We start from the raw sequence: 15,587 nt of genomic DNA on the forward strand, positions 1-15,587 counted from the left end.
AAACAGAAGGAGATTTGGAAAGTGAATTAGCATCTTCTGTTAGTTCATAGAACTGTCAACAGATCGCTGCAGTGAAAGAGCAATGTTCAAAGAAAATGATATGTTTTGAAAGCGTTGCACTGCTTTTGGATTTATTTTATGTGCACGTTTGTATGTGTAAACAGACCTTCAGGAATTATCCCAGATAAAAATCCTCAGCATGCTGCCTATTACAGAATATGCTTGAATTTGATTTTCAATTTGCTGGCATTCTTCTCAAATTAAAATCTGCCATTGGTGACACACTAAAAACCCATTCTTCAAACAATCTGAAGGTGCCAATAAAATGCAAAACTTGAAGTCTGTCAATAAAGATGCAATTTATGTTAAATATTATCAACATAAATCAACTGTCTTATTCACCAAAGCTAGCTTCTAGGCAACACTGAGGAAACTATTCTGTATGTATTACCATAAACAGGTCGTTCTGCAATAATGTGGCAGTTCTGTTCCCCTGCAACCTCGCAGTATTGAGAATCACACTATGGAAAACACGCTATACCCATTCAGCAGAAAGTTTGTGTTATGCAAACAAATTTGATAATTAATCAATCGCATTGTAGCCAGGTCACACTGTCGGAACGTGCATTATAGCAGAACAATTTGTGCTTAACAATTTATTTTTATTACAAAATCTCATGTTAATGCTCATTAAATGTTATGGCCTTTCCTTAAATTCTTTCTTGAACACATTACTGTATAGGGTTTGTGATTGCAAATGGCACTGCTTCAAAGATGGGCCACAGGTGTGAATGTCAGTAGATCCATTAACTGTGGGGGCATCTCTCAGCCAAACCTGAACCTGTCCTTACCAACTTTCCTCCGTGTGATATCTCCATGAAGGAACAACTAGTGATCAAGCAAATGAGTACAAGTTGATTTTTGTTTTTGTCTCTTCTCCAAGGTTCCACCATGTGGTACCGTATAAAATGCAAGAGATTATTCTATTTACATGATGAAACTGACTGAAACGGGGCTGTCTTCTTATTAGGACAAAGTCTAATTGCTATTGTCGAGAGAAACTGGCAATCATTTGAAAATTTTCTGGGTTTGGATAATGAGGAACAACAATAAATAACTACTTTTGTCTCGTCATACTGGTGACAACTTGAAGACGGATGTCTGCACTGTGGAGGAAGAATGCTAGATATACTGGCCCGGATTTTGCTGTAGTAATGATAATGAAATTGTCAGTGTTTTCCTTTATTATGTCTCTAAAATTGACAGCAACGTCTGGAGTTTGTACACATGCTGCTCGTAGTTCTATCTTTCTCCAGAGGAGCAATGCTGAAGATCCCTCAGATTTCAATCAATTTGAAGTCACTGAACTGATAAGAACATGCTTTTCTACTTGATAATCCTCGATGTAGAAAGCATTGAAAAAGTTACACATTATTGAATGAGATTTTACATACCACACAACACTCATAATTACTGCTGGAAAATCTCCCTTGGCCTTGAAAAACTCTTCACAATCTTGGAATTTCAAATTTCCACAGCATGATTAAAAAAGTTATCAAAATATTGTTTAAAATGGTTGCTTTCTTCACCTTGTTTTAATTCTTTATTGCACTTTCTGCAAAATGTGACTGCAAGTGAAATAAGTGAGTGCATACTTTGGACTTCTGTGTGAATTTCTGCAGTGTGGTTGACTGCCCACCCCACTTGATGATATTACTATTGCTGGATGCTGGATCCTGTTGACTTAGCACCAGATTCAGACTGACATTGGGAAAGGGAGAATCCAAGCTAAGAGAGTGCTAGAGTTTTGTGAATAACTTCATTCAATTAAGCAGCAAGTGCTGCTCCTTCACCATTAACTGAGAAACCTGGACCATTTGCTAGACTTTCATGATTTTTTAAATAATAATATTTATGGAAAGGCTCACTGGCCCTAATGTAAGCTGCTTGGAGCACCTCACATTTGAAAGGACCAGTCGACAGTCAGAAAATTTTGAGAACCTTTGATTTTAATAATTAACTTAATGATTTCCTTAATGACTGCTCCACATAGCCGACAAAGAGACAGCCATAGTTAGCTCAGCTATCTCTCCATCCCCGAGGCTCCCAGCCTCATTCCTGATGAAGGGCTTTTTCCTGAAACATCTATTTTCCTGCTCCTCGGATGCTGCCTGACTTGCTGTGTGTTTCCAGCACCACTCTAATCTTGACTCTGATCTCCAGCATCTGCAGTACTCACTTTTGCCTTAATGATTTCCTTATCCATTCTAATATTACCTAAAAGGTATTATCCTAAATGTAAAAATGGAAGAAAATTGCTAACACAAAATTTATTCATCATTACGCGCTTAATTTGCATCTTCCGTCACATAAACAACAAAGCCCAGTGGAATTGTGAATGTGAATCGCAATATTATGGGTCCTCTTATTTAGAATGTTGACCTAAACCTCTCTAGGAAACTGAATAAATTTGAATAAGTTGCCTTACGGTCTGACTTGCCTATGCAGAAATAGAACATGTTTCAAACTACTGTGGTATCTTTTGGATTCTGCACCAACAGCCTGTAAGTGGTCCTATTCCTGTTGGTAAATCACATTTAGGCTACCTATTCAGAAATCTCACAGAAAACCAAGTATTTCAACAATAATTTACACTTAATTGCATTTAGCAACCAAACTAAGACCCCTCAAGTAAGAAAGTTAAACCTCACAACTCAACTTAGCTATTACCAGATTAATGATGGAATTTGGCTATGATTCCAAACAACAGTGTCTGTCTCTGGATGTATCCAGGGTTTGATCCTTGTGTCATGTTGTTGTCCAGAATTCTGCTAAGGGAGAGTTCTAGAATTGTCCTCTTATTCAGTTTTTTGTTCTTCAGGTACATGATGTGAAAGTATTGATGATTCTTTAGATTCCTTGCATCTAAAATACTGGACTGCAGCTTCCTTCCTTATCAGAAGTAGCTTCTTCATTCCTTGTTATATTTGGCCTTAAGTGTCTATTTGAAGACACAGCTTTCCCGTGATTAACTCCTTAAATTCCTCAGCAGGGCAGACATTTATCCTTGTGGTGTGAGGCATCCAGTTATCAAGCTGGTGTCAAAATAGTTTATGGAGCCACAACTCCTTTTTTTCTCAGACATGGCTAATTGTTTTCAATCTGTTTGTCCCTTAACAGCTTATTTCCGTGCAGAGTTATTGTTGCTTCTTTCCATGTATAACAGTTTATTCTTCAGTCTATGAACAGTTATTAAAGTTCTGAAATCTAAAATATCACACTACATTCCTTGTGCTCAGGAAGAAGTTTTTTGGCATCCAGATATTTGAACTCCTGCAGCAGTTTAATCCCCTTGCCTTCTATGAATTAAATGCTGTAATCTTGCACTTACAAACATATGCTAAATAACTTGCCCATCTGTGTTAAATATATTTATCTCCCCTCAGGCTATGCTCAGTCACATGCAACACATATCTTATGTGTTACATGTGACTTAACAATAATATAAACCAGACCAGCATCCTTCAAAAAAATGTTGATGAGATATATTGGACGTTATTCCTTTTAGAAACTGATCATATAGACTGGGTTGTAGCAAAGAATGACTCTTGGTTCAGTTAGATTCTAAGCCCCTGAGCTTGTGTGCATGCAAAGCTTTAACAAGCTTATTTACAGCTTCAGATTAACACGGCCAGTTAAAGATGTTTGGAAAAATGGCTTGTGTAAAATTAAGGTGTATGAGTGTGGCAGGGACTTGGAATGATTTGTGAGATGGTTGGTTGGACTATTGCATTAAATGAGCAGGTTGCTTTTGACATTTAGGATGAACTGAGACATTCTGCATTATATGTGACTACTACATTCATTCATAGCATGATACTCGAAGTGGCATCATTTATTAACAGACTGGATGCACTCCATTACAGTCTCCTTCACTTACTTTATCCATACTAATTTAGCAGAGTTACTAACAACAGGCACATAGCACGAAGCATCTGCCAGTATGTAAGGGTCAATTAGTACACATTACACATCAAACACTCTAGAGGTTTAGGATAGTTCTTTGTATCTCATTAATCACGCTCACAGTATTTCTTAACGTATGATCTTTAGAATTTATTTCTGATAAGTGACTATGGGTTTAATTTGCATTACTTCATACTTCTTTGGCAAATTATGCAGAGTGTTGGAAGCATTTTGGAGAATCATGAACACAGTTACACTTCTGCAATGAATGGATTTTTGAGTAGCATTTGAACCTAGAGCTTTTCAACTCAGAGGAATGAGCACTCCCAACTGAGACACTCAGGTCCCCAACCAATCCGAGGAAGTGTCTCTCCCACAATTTTCTCATCATGTCTCTTGCCGGTACTAGAAATCAGGGGATGCAGGATCTGACAGCAATCTTTCTTTAATGTGCTCATAAGATTGCTGCCTGGGCCAACATTCATTGCCCATCCCTAATTACCCTGGGGAAGGTGATAGTGAGCTGCCTTCTTAAACTGCTGCTACCAACACGGTGTCGATCCATCCACAGTTTTGTGAGAAGTAAATTTCAGGATTTTGACCCAGCAACAGTGAATAAGTCAGGATTTTGAGTGGCTTGGAAGGGAACTTGCAGGTGGTTGTAGTCCCTATGCATCTGCTGTCCTTATGACTTCTGCCATCTAGAAGGACAAGTTTGGAAGGTGCTGTCAAAGAAGGCTTGCTGAGTGACACATCATCTTGTAAATGGTTAACATTGGTACAGTGTGTAACAATGGTGAAAGGAGGTCAAATATGAAGATTGTGGATGTGGTGGTGCCAATTAAATGGGTTATTTTGCCTGGGTGGTGCAGTGCTTCTTAAGCGCTGTAGGTACTGCACTCATTTGTTGGACATCAAAAGGGTCTAAAGGTATCACAGCAGTGGAGATCAGGTTTACCATTCATTGTTTATAGTAAATAAATTACATTAGTGCTAATGCGGCCACTCCAAGCAGTGGGAATGATACAAATAACATCTGAGATATTGTATTACAGGTTGGGGCTCTCTCTGAGGCCTATACTAGATTGACACAAGATGTATTCTGCTAAGACTTGTTGTAGCTAATAGGGTCTAGCAATGAAGCCCAAGGACAAATGGAACTGGACCCTGAATAACCAGCATTAACTTTTGGCATTTAATAAGGCTTCGCAAGGCCTTAAACAGAGCAGTCTCCACAGACAGACTGTGAACTCATGAAGAAGGGTCACTGGACCCAAAATGTAAACTCTGCTTTCTCTTTACAGATGTTGCCAAAACAGCTGAGTTTTTCCAGCAATTTCTGATGTTGGTTTATACAGGGAACTCCCCCTGACTTGGCCTTATGTTGCGAAGATGGCTGGGAAGTCCCCCACTGCTATTTAATGGTTCAGCCTAAATGAGGTCCGGCCTGGCTGGCCCTGTGGGGTTTCCCTGTCGGTAGTACTGGGATTTCACCCCCAGGGATTTAGGTTCTTTGGTGTCTGGGTCCATTTATTAGATGCACCAGTTCTTTGTTCCAGCACAAGCTGTCTTTATTTCTCTGAACATGTTGGTGCCTCGTGCAGGATGGAGAAAGGCTACAACAAGGGTTGATGTTTGTGATTTCATATGGCAAGCTCCCAAATTCAGGCACACTGTCCATGAGAGGCAAAGCCTGTGCTCACAACATAAAAGAGAGAAATGATTGAAGACTTTTCAGACCAGCTCTGTTTTATTCTATTGGAGTTGGGGTGTGTGTATGTGTTTGTTGTGTCTGTGTGTTATGCATGTATGGTAAGTGTGTGTGTGTGTCTATGTGTATGTGTGTATGTGTATGTACATGTGAGTGTTTGTGTGTGTGTGTAAATGTATGTATCTGGGTGTATTTATGTGAGTATGTGCATGCATATAATGTATGTATGTGTGTGTGTGCGTGTGGTGTGTGTGTATGTGTGCCATCTAGAGACAGTTAAAAACTAACACTTAAAGCTGAGAGGAAAGAAACTGATAGGCTGAATTTTCTCATTGTGTCTGGGGAACAGAGATCAGCACTGAATCTGGATCGTGCACCTGACCCTGGGTTGGGTGTAACAGTTCACTTGCTGTAACATTGACCAGGCTACCCTCTTCATTGGCATGGAGCCAGTTTCTGTGAATAAGAAAAGACTGGCTGCAGGCTCTTGAGACTGAATGGCCCACCAGAAATGCTCCAACTTCAGAGCAGCACCTGACTCTAGTGCAAGATAAAAAGATACTCCCACATGAAAGTGCCTGCTTAACCACCTTTTCAAAAGTAAGTGTAAAGATAGAGAAAGCAGCCAGGTCCACCACCATGGAGTGAGACAGGTACCCCTTCTTTGGTCTGCACCTTCTTCACTGGGTACACTCCCCCAGGCCATTGACCTGCTACCTTGCCACATGGAGAGTCCCAGTTGGCTTTCTTAAGTTATCTTCAGCAAGTCCTTAAATGAACCTTATGTCACCCGGAGTGGGCAGCCCTGCCGCCCCTGAACCTGCCTTGGCCAAAATGGCCAGTGCCTAGACCGGAGCCAAGAAAGTGGCACAATGCTCACTTCAGATGTTTTTAACCCCAAGCCACCTGTGTTCCCAACATAATTGGCTGGGTCTGAAATTCTTGCCCAATGGCCAGCATTGCCCAGTGGCCAGTTTGGAAGTGACACTTCCTTTACAGTGTCTACGCGTAAGGAAAAATCTAAGTAAAGGGAAAAAACAAAATCAGAAAGTATGATGCTAAAATGCTAGCAGGTAAGTCATACAATTCCTACAATGTGGAAGCAGGCCATTCAGCCCATTGAGTCCACACCGAACCTCCAAAGAGCATCCAACTCAGACCCAGTGCCTTGCCCAATCCCTGTAACCCTGCATGCCCTATGGCTAACCCACTAGCCTGCACATTCCTCGAGACTATGGACAATTTAGCATGGCCAACCCATGTAACCTGCACATCTTTGGACCGTGGGAGGGAACCGGAGCACCCGGAGGAAATCCACATATACACAGGGAGGATGTGCAAACATCACAAAGATAGTTGCCTGAGGCCAGAATCAAACCTGGGTCACTCCCATTGTGAGGCAGCAGTGCTAACCATTCAGCCCTTGGTGTGGTAAAACAACTTAATGAACATCCTGGATCAATTCAATGACAGCAGGATGTCAGTAGTTTTGACATTAAAATTCCAAATGAGAACTTCAAGACAACTTTCCACAAGTTGAAGAATTCTGTTTGTATATTTAATCGTCAATCCTACAGCTGCCATTTCTGACTGTGGTAACTATCTGTTCCCAATGATGACCAAGCTAAAATTATGAAGGTCCTCCAAGTCTTTTGCAGGACAAGCTAACACAATGGAATTTGGGCAATTGGTTAGAAATAAATGATTCATTAGGCCACTCACAGCATATTAAATAATTTCCATTAATTCCAGGTATTTTCTTTGTGCTGAGCTCTAAATACAGATTGGGGGATTGCTTTTCTCTTTGAATGGACTTCTAATAGCATATTCTTTTGGTTAGCTTGTACAAAGTCTAATCTGAGTGGAAATGGTCAGCGTGCAGTGTTTGTAAATTGTTAGGGCTAATTAAAACAAATAGTCAGCTTGAGCATAGAAATTACAATACAGAAACAGGTAATCGACCCATTATCCACTTTCAATGAGAACTTACATATCTAATTACATGTATTTATCCTGTTCCCATGTAGCTTCAACCTCTTCTTCTTCACCCACTTATTAAATCTAAATATTTTTAATTGACCCATTCCGACATGGTCATGAGAAATCTCTGGGGCAGGTGGAACTTGAACCTGTGCCTTCTGTTCCAGAAGTAGAGACACTACCACTGCACATAAAAGCTCCACTTAACCTAATCTTGAAATTTAACATAGTTTCTGCCTCACAGCTGGAAGTGAATTCAACAGTCACATAATTCTCTGTAAAAACAGCATTCTCCTGCCTCAGTATAAAATCGTTTATTTTTAATTTGCAACCTATTTTTCCTTTACTGCTTCAAATTTCTCAACAATTGATACATTTTTGTAGTTTATCAAATTATATTTTATTAGAACATGACTTTAATAGCTCCAGCGTTGAAGATGTGAGGCATGTTTCTCAGTTCTCTGCCTGAAGTCAGCTACAAGGGGATCATTTGCCATACAAAGCAAAGTGCAATTATTTAAACTTATAGCAAGAAGTTATATGGAGTCTGAAGGTACAGCCTCAGTGTGGGTAGAGTTGAGGTACCACAAAGGTAAACAAGACCTTGATGAGAGGTATGTGCAGGCCACCTAACAATAGTCAGGATGTGTGGCAGAAAATAAATCAGGAGATAGAAAAGACATATAAAAATGGCAACATTACAATAATCAAGGGGGACTTCAAATAGCAGGTGGACTGTGAAAATCAGATTAGCAGCAAATCCCATGAAAAGAAATTAATGGAATATCTACAATATAGTTTTTTTTGAGCAGCTTGTGGTGGAGCCCAATAGAAAACAGGTTATTCTGGATTTGGTGAATGGGTAATAAGGCAGGCTTAATTAGGGAGCTAAGATGGAGGAACCCCTAGGTGGCAGTGCCCACACTATGATAGAATTCACCCTTCAATTTGAGATGAAGCAACTTGAATTAGATGTAACAGTCTTACAACTGAGTAAAGTTAACTACAAAGGCATGACAAAGGAACTGGCCAAAATTGATTGGAATGAAAGTTGAATAGGAAAGACAGAGAAACTGCAATGGCAGGAGGCACTGCAGAAATTCATTCAAAGGAAGAAAAAACATACTAAGGGGAGGGCGAGGCAACCAAGGTGGACAAGGGAAGTCAGGGACAGCGTAAAAGCAAAGGAAAAAAACATACAACATGGTGAAGATTAGTGGGAAGCTGGAGGATTGGGAAAAACCAGCAGCGGACAACATGAAAAGCAATATCTTAGGGAGAAGATGAAACGTGAGGGTAAGCTAGTTTGTAATATAAACAAAAGTTCCGTTTTTCGATATCTAAAAGGTAAGAGTGGGGCAGGTATTGATAGTGGACTACATGAAAATAAGGTTGGAGAAATAGTAATGGCAAGCAAAGAACTGGTGAAAGAACTGAATATGTACTTTACATCAGTTTTCCCAGTGGAAGACATGAGTAGCGTACCAGAACTTGAATAGTCAAAGGGACCATCACTAAGGAAAAGCGGCTGGGGAAGCTGAAAGATCAGGAGGTGGATAAGGCACCCAGACCAGATGAAGTACACATCAGGGTTCTGAAGGAGCTAGCTGAGGACATTGTCGCAGCATTGGCAGTGACCTTTCAAGTATCACTGGAGTAAGGGAGGATCCCAGAGTTTGGAAAATGGCTAATGTAACACCCCTGGGTAAGAAGAGAGGCTGGCAGAAAACAAGAAACTATAGGCCAGTTAGACTGACCTTGGTCATTGGCAAGGTTTTCGAGTTAATTATTAAGGATGAAATTGTGGAGTACTTGCAAGCGCATGGTAAAATAAGATGGAGTCAGCATGGCTTCATCATGGGGAGGTCACGCCTGACAAATCTGTTAATTCTTTGAGGAAGTAATGAACAAGTTAGACAAATGAGAGCAGTGAATGCAAGATAACAGCTCATGGTGTTAGGGGCTAGCACTGGCATGGATAGAGAACTGATTGCTGGGGATGTTGATAAAGGGTTATTTTTCAGGAATGCAGCTAGCGACTAGTGTAGTTTCACAGAATCAGTGTTGGGACCACAACTATTCATATTGTACATTAATGATCCGCATGAAGGAATTATGATCGAATGGTGGAGCAGAATCGATGAGCTAAACTAAATCAACTATATACTATGATGAATTATAAATGGCTTGCAGTGAATCCTGGACAATGTTTTGAAACTAAAATTCTATTGCTATTTCTAAACCACGTAATGCTTTCAAGGTGTATACTCTGAAAAAATTAATAAAGTTTCTGCCTTAACTTTCCCTGTAGCTCATCTGCACAGTAGTTCGAAAAGTATTTGATCCCGTGCCAGGAAGTGTTTTACTTTCTCCGACTGATGTAACTATGAGTCAGGTAGGTTAATTTCAGGAGCCAAGCAGAAAAAGATATCTCTGCCTTCTTAAATATTTTTCTTTCTCAGTAACATGAATCAGCTTATGTTGTAAAGTTTACAAAAGAAACTACAATACTTTTACTAACATTTTCTTTTAAAGTAGTCAGCTGTCTGTAGGCCTGAGCCGGGTGGGATGGCCAGTGGTCACAAGGCTGGAGGGGACTGGGGTAGTGAGCTGTTGGTAGGCGTGAGGTGAATGGGATGGCCAGTGGTCATGGTGCCAACTGTTGGTAGGGCTGAGCTGAGCGTGATGGCCAATAGTCACAGGGCTGGAGCAGAGTGGGATGGCCAGCGGTCACAGGGCTGGAGCAGAGTGGGATGGCCAGCGGTCACAGGGCTGGAGCAGAGTGGGATGGCTAGCGGTCACAGGGCTGGAGTGGAATGGCTGGTTGGCTAGGGACAGAGGGTTTGGGGCCCAGTGTGGTTAGCCTGTCACAGATCCTGAGCACGGCAGTGGGGGGAGGAAGAGTGAGACCTTGTGTAGAAAACCAACTGCATGGAGAGACTGCAAGCTTTCGGGACTGTAATGTTTCTCTCTGAACTTTATTTCTTTATCTTCCTAGTTTCTACTCTGATGGACTGTAATGTGGAACTTTTAGCTTTTCTCTTCATTTTTCTATTTTTGTACCTAATCTATTTTAGTACGTAAGATTTGGCACCATGTGTAGTGGCATTGTACACATTTCACTGTACTCCTGTACTTTGTAGTTGAGTACATGTGACAATAGCTCCCCCACATTCCTGATGAAGAGCTTAGGTTCGGAATGTCGACTCGTCTGCTCCTTGGATGCTGCCTGACCCGCTGTGCTTTTCCAGCACCACACATTTTGACTCTAATCTCCAGTATCTGCAGCCCTCGTTTCCTCTGAAATGTGACAATAAACCTCATTCTAATTCTAAAGAACCTGTGTTGCAATAATGCTGTCCACTGAGGCAAAGAAACTGAAATTTTAAGTTAATAAATACATTCTGCAGAGTAAGAGAGTGTGGCTGGGGTTTAGAGGCCAGCTTCTGTTGAGAAAAGTGACAGGTATTGGCTCATGTGTCAAAAAAATATGGTTTTCAACATATAGTGTAATTCGGTATAGATTAAAGCCGTGATCAAATACACCCTTGGGTTGAAAAAAAATTGCAACACTTATTTATGTTCCTCTATTAATTGCTCGGTTTAAAGCAAAAGGGGAACACATAATTTTTCTTCCCTCTTTGCATTCTTATCTATCACTTCAACAAGGACATTTTTCAAACATTTTAGAAAATCTATTTTGCCATTATGGAGCTGTTGTAGAGAGCATTGCATCGGGCAGTTTCATCCAATAGGTTTCTAGGTCATCCAGGGAATCAAAGGCTGCTTGTAATATTTGAGGGCTGCATTAATCCATGTTCCATGGGATATAAGAGATTCCAGTTCCACTTCTGTTATCAGAATGCACTGCCAATCAATTTCTGGCTATAGCTAAGTCACACTTCTGATATTTGACACCCAGAGTGTTGAGAGAGGTGGGAAGGTTGGAGGGTCTTTTGTGTTTAAAATCTTGGTCGAGTGGCCATTATTTGTCAACGACAGATACAGCCAGTGGGACTGGTCACTGGGGCAGCCTGACTCTCTTCTGTGGCTATGCCAGCACATGGTTAGCCCTAGTAACCCTAGATGAGATGCATGCAGAGTCTCTGAATAGAAAAGACAAGAAACTGGCAGATTCTCGAAGTCTGAATTAAAACAGAAAGCACTGTAGAGACTCAGCAGGTCTTGCAGCATCTGTGGAACAGGAAACAATTAATATTTTGAATCAAGTATAGGCTGGGGGTTGAAGAAGGGTCATTGGGCTTGAAACATTAATTCTGTTTCTCTCTCCACAGATGCTGCCAGAAGCGCAGAGATTCCTGCTACAGCAGATTTTGTAACCAATGGGCACTAGACAAATTATAACACACTGCAGTTATTGAAATAACATTCCCATTTATTTTAGTATGTCTGATTTTCTGAGGAGTGATAATTTCATGCAGATTACCACTCCACACTTTCATTTTACCAAAGTAGGAAGTTCTGGTCAGGGCTGCCTTAGAAATGCAGCGCTGCACTTCCATATTGACAGTTCTGTAGTGTAAGCCTTGCAGAGGGAGGCAAACCATGGCCCCCTTCCCCTCTTTCACAACTGTTAGCTGCTGTGGTCTGAAACTTTAAGCCACATTGGCAGCTGCTGTCACAGGAATATTATATACAGTAAGCATGATGCTCAGGTGCTTGGAGGAGGGTGCTCAGATGGACTCAGGGTAGGAGTGGGTGCCATGTATGTAGGGAGACAGCTGGGGAGAGTGTCAGGTGCCAGGTAGGTAGGGTGCTAGTCTAAATAGAGTATGAGCACAGGAGGGGATATAGTATCAGAAGTATAATGCCAGGTGAGTAGGGGGTAAGGTGCCAGACATAGGGTATCAGATGGGTAGTGAGTAGGTTGCCAGCCAAATAGGATGACAGTTGGTTAGGATGTGGTGGAAAGGATTGGCTGCCAAGTGGGAAGGTGCCAGGGTTGTGAGGTAAGTAATGCACTGATTCGGGTAGGTCAGGACTGGTAGGAGAACTCGGAACGTATAGCAGGGGGGGCAGTGTCGGTCCAGTCTGGTGGACGGAATGGGGTTGGGGGATGGTGTAGAGCCAGGTCCAGCAGGGTGGGAGAAAGGACAAGCCTGATGAGTGGGAGGGTAAATATATGGTATGTATGGGGTTATTTAATAGTTACTTTGGAGATAGGCGGTTTATTTAAAAGATTAACATTTCCTGCACTACTTCATTTCAGTGGATATCTTCGATTTAAATTTATTGCGGGTGTCTCTTTTTAATAGGACATTCTTATTCAAAGCTTGAGGAGCCATATGGTCTTTTTCTGCTCAACATTCTTTGTTAATTATGCTCTTAATATAAATAGGTTATCGCACAGTCTGTAAACTGTCCCAACTGTGAGTACATTGTATCATAAGCCTGACTTCGGACTTGCAGATAGTGGGCAGGCTTTGGGGAGTCAGAAGGCGAGGTACCACAGTTATACTCAGCGTCTGACCTCCTCTTGCAGCCACAGTATTTACATGGCAAGTCCAGATTTCCATTTCTGGTCAATGGTAACCCACAGGATGTTGATAGTGAAGAATTTGGCAATGGTTTTGGTAATAGATAAGAGTCATAGAGCTTTTTGCAACAGGGAGAAAAGCCCTTTGACCTATTGTGTCCATGTAGTCATCCAGCTCTTGGCACATTGCCTTTAATATGACAGGGCTTCAAATGCTCATCTAAATAGTTCTCAAAAGTTTTGATGGTTCCTGCCAATACCACCCTTTTAGGCAGTCTGTTCCAGTATTCACCATCCACAAAGTGAGGGCAAGGCTTTTCTCAAGTCCCCTCAAAACTACCTTAAAAGTGGACTTCCTGGTTATTGACTCATCTACTAAGAGCAGGGGTTGGGGGTGGGGGGGTGGGGGAAGGAGGGGGTTGCAGGGAACCATCTTTCTATCGAATCTACCTATGCCCCTCAGAGTTTATACGCCTCAATCAGGTCCTTCCTTGGCCTTCCCTGCTCTCAGAAATCATCCCCAATTGATCTCGCCTCTCTTCATAGCTGAATCACTCCAGCTCAGACAACACCCCATTGAATCGCTTCAGCATCCTCTTGTGCAATCACGCCCATCCTATAGTGTGGCCACTAGAACTGCACTAAGTACTGCAGTTGAGGCCTAATTAACATTACATACTTCTCCAACATAACCTCCTTGCCCTTGTATTCAATGCCTTGACTAATGAAGAGAAATAATTCCAGGAGCAGCAATTACTGTTTTATATGCTGTTGCATTGTTTTGGAAATTCGGAGAGAAAAAAAAAGTCAAAACAACAACACTTTTAAAAGGGAGAGGAACAGACAGAGCAGCACATGGTCAGGTCAGTGCAGGAGACAGAGAGAGAAAGAAACCCACACTGTTAACTGACACAGCTGTGAACCTGCACAGTTACTGCCTTGGCTGTTGAATTCATGTATCACTGGACATCGGAGTACATCTCGGAAAATTAACAAACAGTGAAATTCACAACTGATCTTGGAGAAACCTGTTTGGGAGAGGTCACAGCACAGAGACAGATAAATGAATAGTTTTAAATGTGGCTTTGGGGCCTTACCGTATGTCTGCAGTAGTGAATAGAGTGTGTTCCTTCTTGATTATATATCTCTTGATTAAACTTAAAAATATAAGCCATAAGTATTAAGTTAGCCTGGAACAGTGTTTTGTAGAGGAATAAGACGGTGCTATTTTCTGGGTCTGCAGATTGGAAGAAGCAAAAATGGCCTTTAGTAGAGTGATATATGTTTCTTGTCAGATGTGGGAGTTCAGGGAGAGTTTAGGTGTTACTGAGGATTATATCTGCAATAAATGCCATTGGTTGCGAATCCTATCAGATCGAATGGAAGAGTTGTAGCGACAGTTAGAGGCAATGAGGAATTTACAAGAGCAAGGGGGTGTGATGGATAGTAGTTATAGGAAGGGAGAAAAGCCACAGATATAGTCACATCGATAGGTTAACTCCAGGAAAGGTAAGAGAAGTAGGCAGGTAGTATAGGAGTCTTCTGTGGCTATCTCCATTTCAAATAAGTATGCCGTTTTGGAAAATGTAGGGGGTGATGGATTCTCAGGGGAATGTAGCACGAACAACCAAGTTTATGGTATCAAGACTGGCTCCAATGCAATGAGGGATACATCGGGTTCCAAGACATCAGTTGTGTTAGGGGACTCTCTAGTCCAAAGTACAGACAGAGGTTTCTGTGGCCAGCAGCAAAAAATCAGAGTGGTGTGTTGTTCCCCTGGTGTTTAAAAATGTGTTGCTGGAAAAGCGCAGCAGGTCAGGCAGCATCAAAGGAACAGGAGAATCGACGTTTCGGGCATAAGCCCTTCCTATGCCCGAAACGTCGATTCTCCTGTTCCTTTGATGCTGCCTGACCTGCTGCGCTTTTCCAGCAACACATTTTTAAGTTCTGATCTCCAGCATCTGCAGTCCTCACTTTCTCCTAGTTGTTTCCCTGGTGCCAGGATCAAGATGTCTCAGAGAGGATGCAGTATGTTCTCAAGGGGGAGAGGGGTCAGCAGGAGGTCATTGTACACATTGGAACCAATGACATAGGAAGGGAAAAGTTTGAGATTGTGAAGAGAGATTACAGAGAGTTAGGCAGGAATTTACAAAAGAGATTCGTGAGAGTAGTAATATCTGGATTACTCCCAGCGCTACAAGCTAGTGAGGGCAGGGATAGGAGGATAGAGCAGATGAATGTATGGCTGAGGAGCTGGTGTATGGGAGAAGGGTTCACATTTTTGGATCATGGGAAGCTCTTCTGGGGTAGAAGTGACCTGTACAAGAAGGACAGATTGCACCTGAATTGGAAGGGGACTAATATACCGGCAGGGAGATTTGCTTGAGCTGCTCGGGAGGATTCAAACTAGTAAGGTGGAGGGTTGGGACCCAG

General features: G+C 41.7%; 1 protein-coding gene across 1 annotated transcript in view; it reads right to left on the bottom strand.

The window, feature by feature from the left end:
- Nucleotides 1-15,587, bottom strand: part of rin3 (Ras and Rab interactor 3) — a 115,425-nt gene that overhangs the window by 15,716 nt on the left and 84,122 nt on the right. The window lies entirely within an intron of this gene.

The sequence above is a fragment of the Chiloscyllium plagiosum genome, unplaced genomic scaffold, assembly GCF_037043375.1.
Source record: "Chiloscyllium plagiosum isolate Xiang-an unplaced genomic scaffold, Cpla_swu_hap1 HiC_scaffold_8, whole genome shotgun sequence".
In the NCBI taxonomy this organism is placed as follows: Eukaryota; Metazoa; Chordata; class Chondrichthyes; order Orectolobiformes; family Hemiscylliidae; genus Chiloscyllium; species Chiloscyllium plagiosum.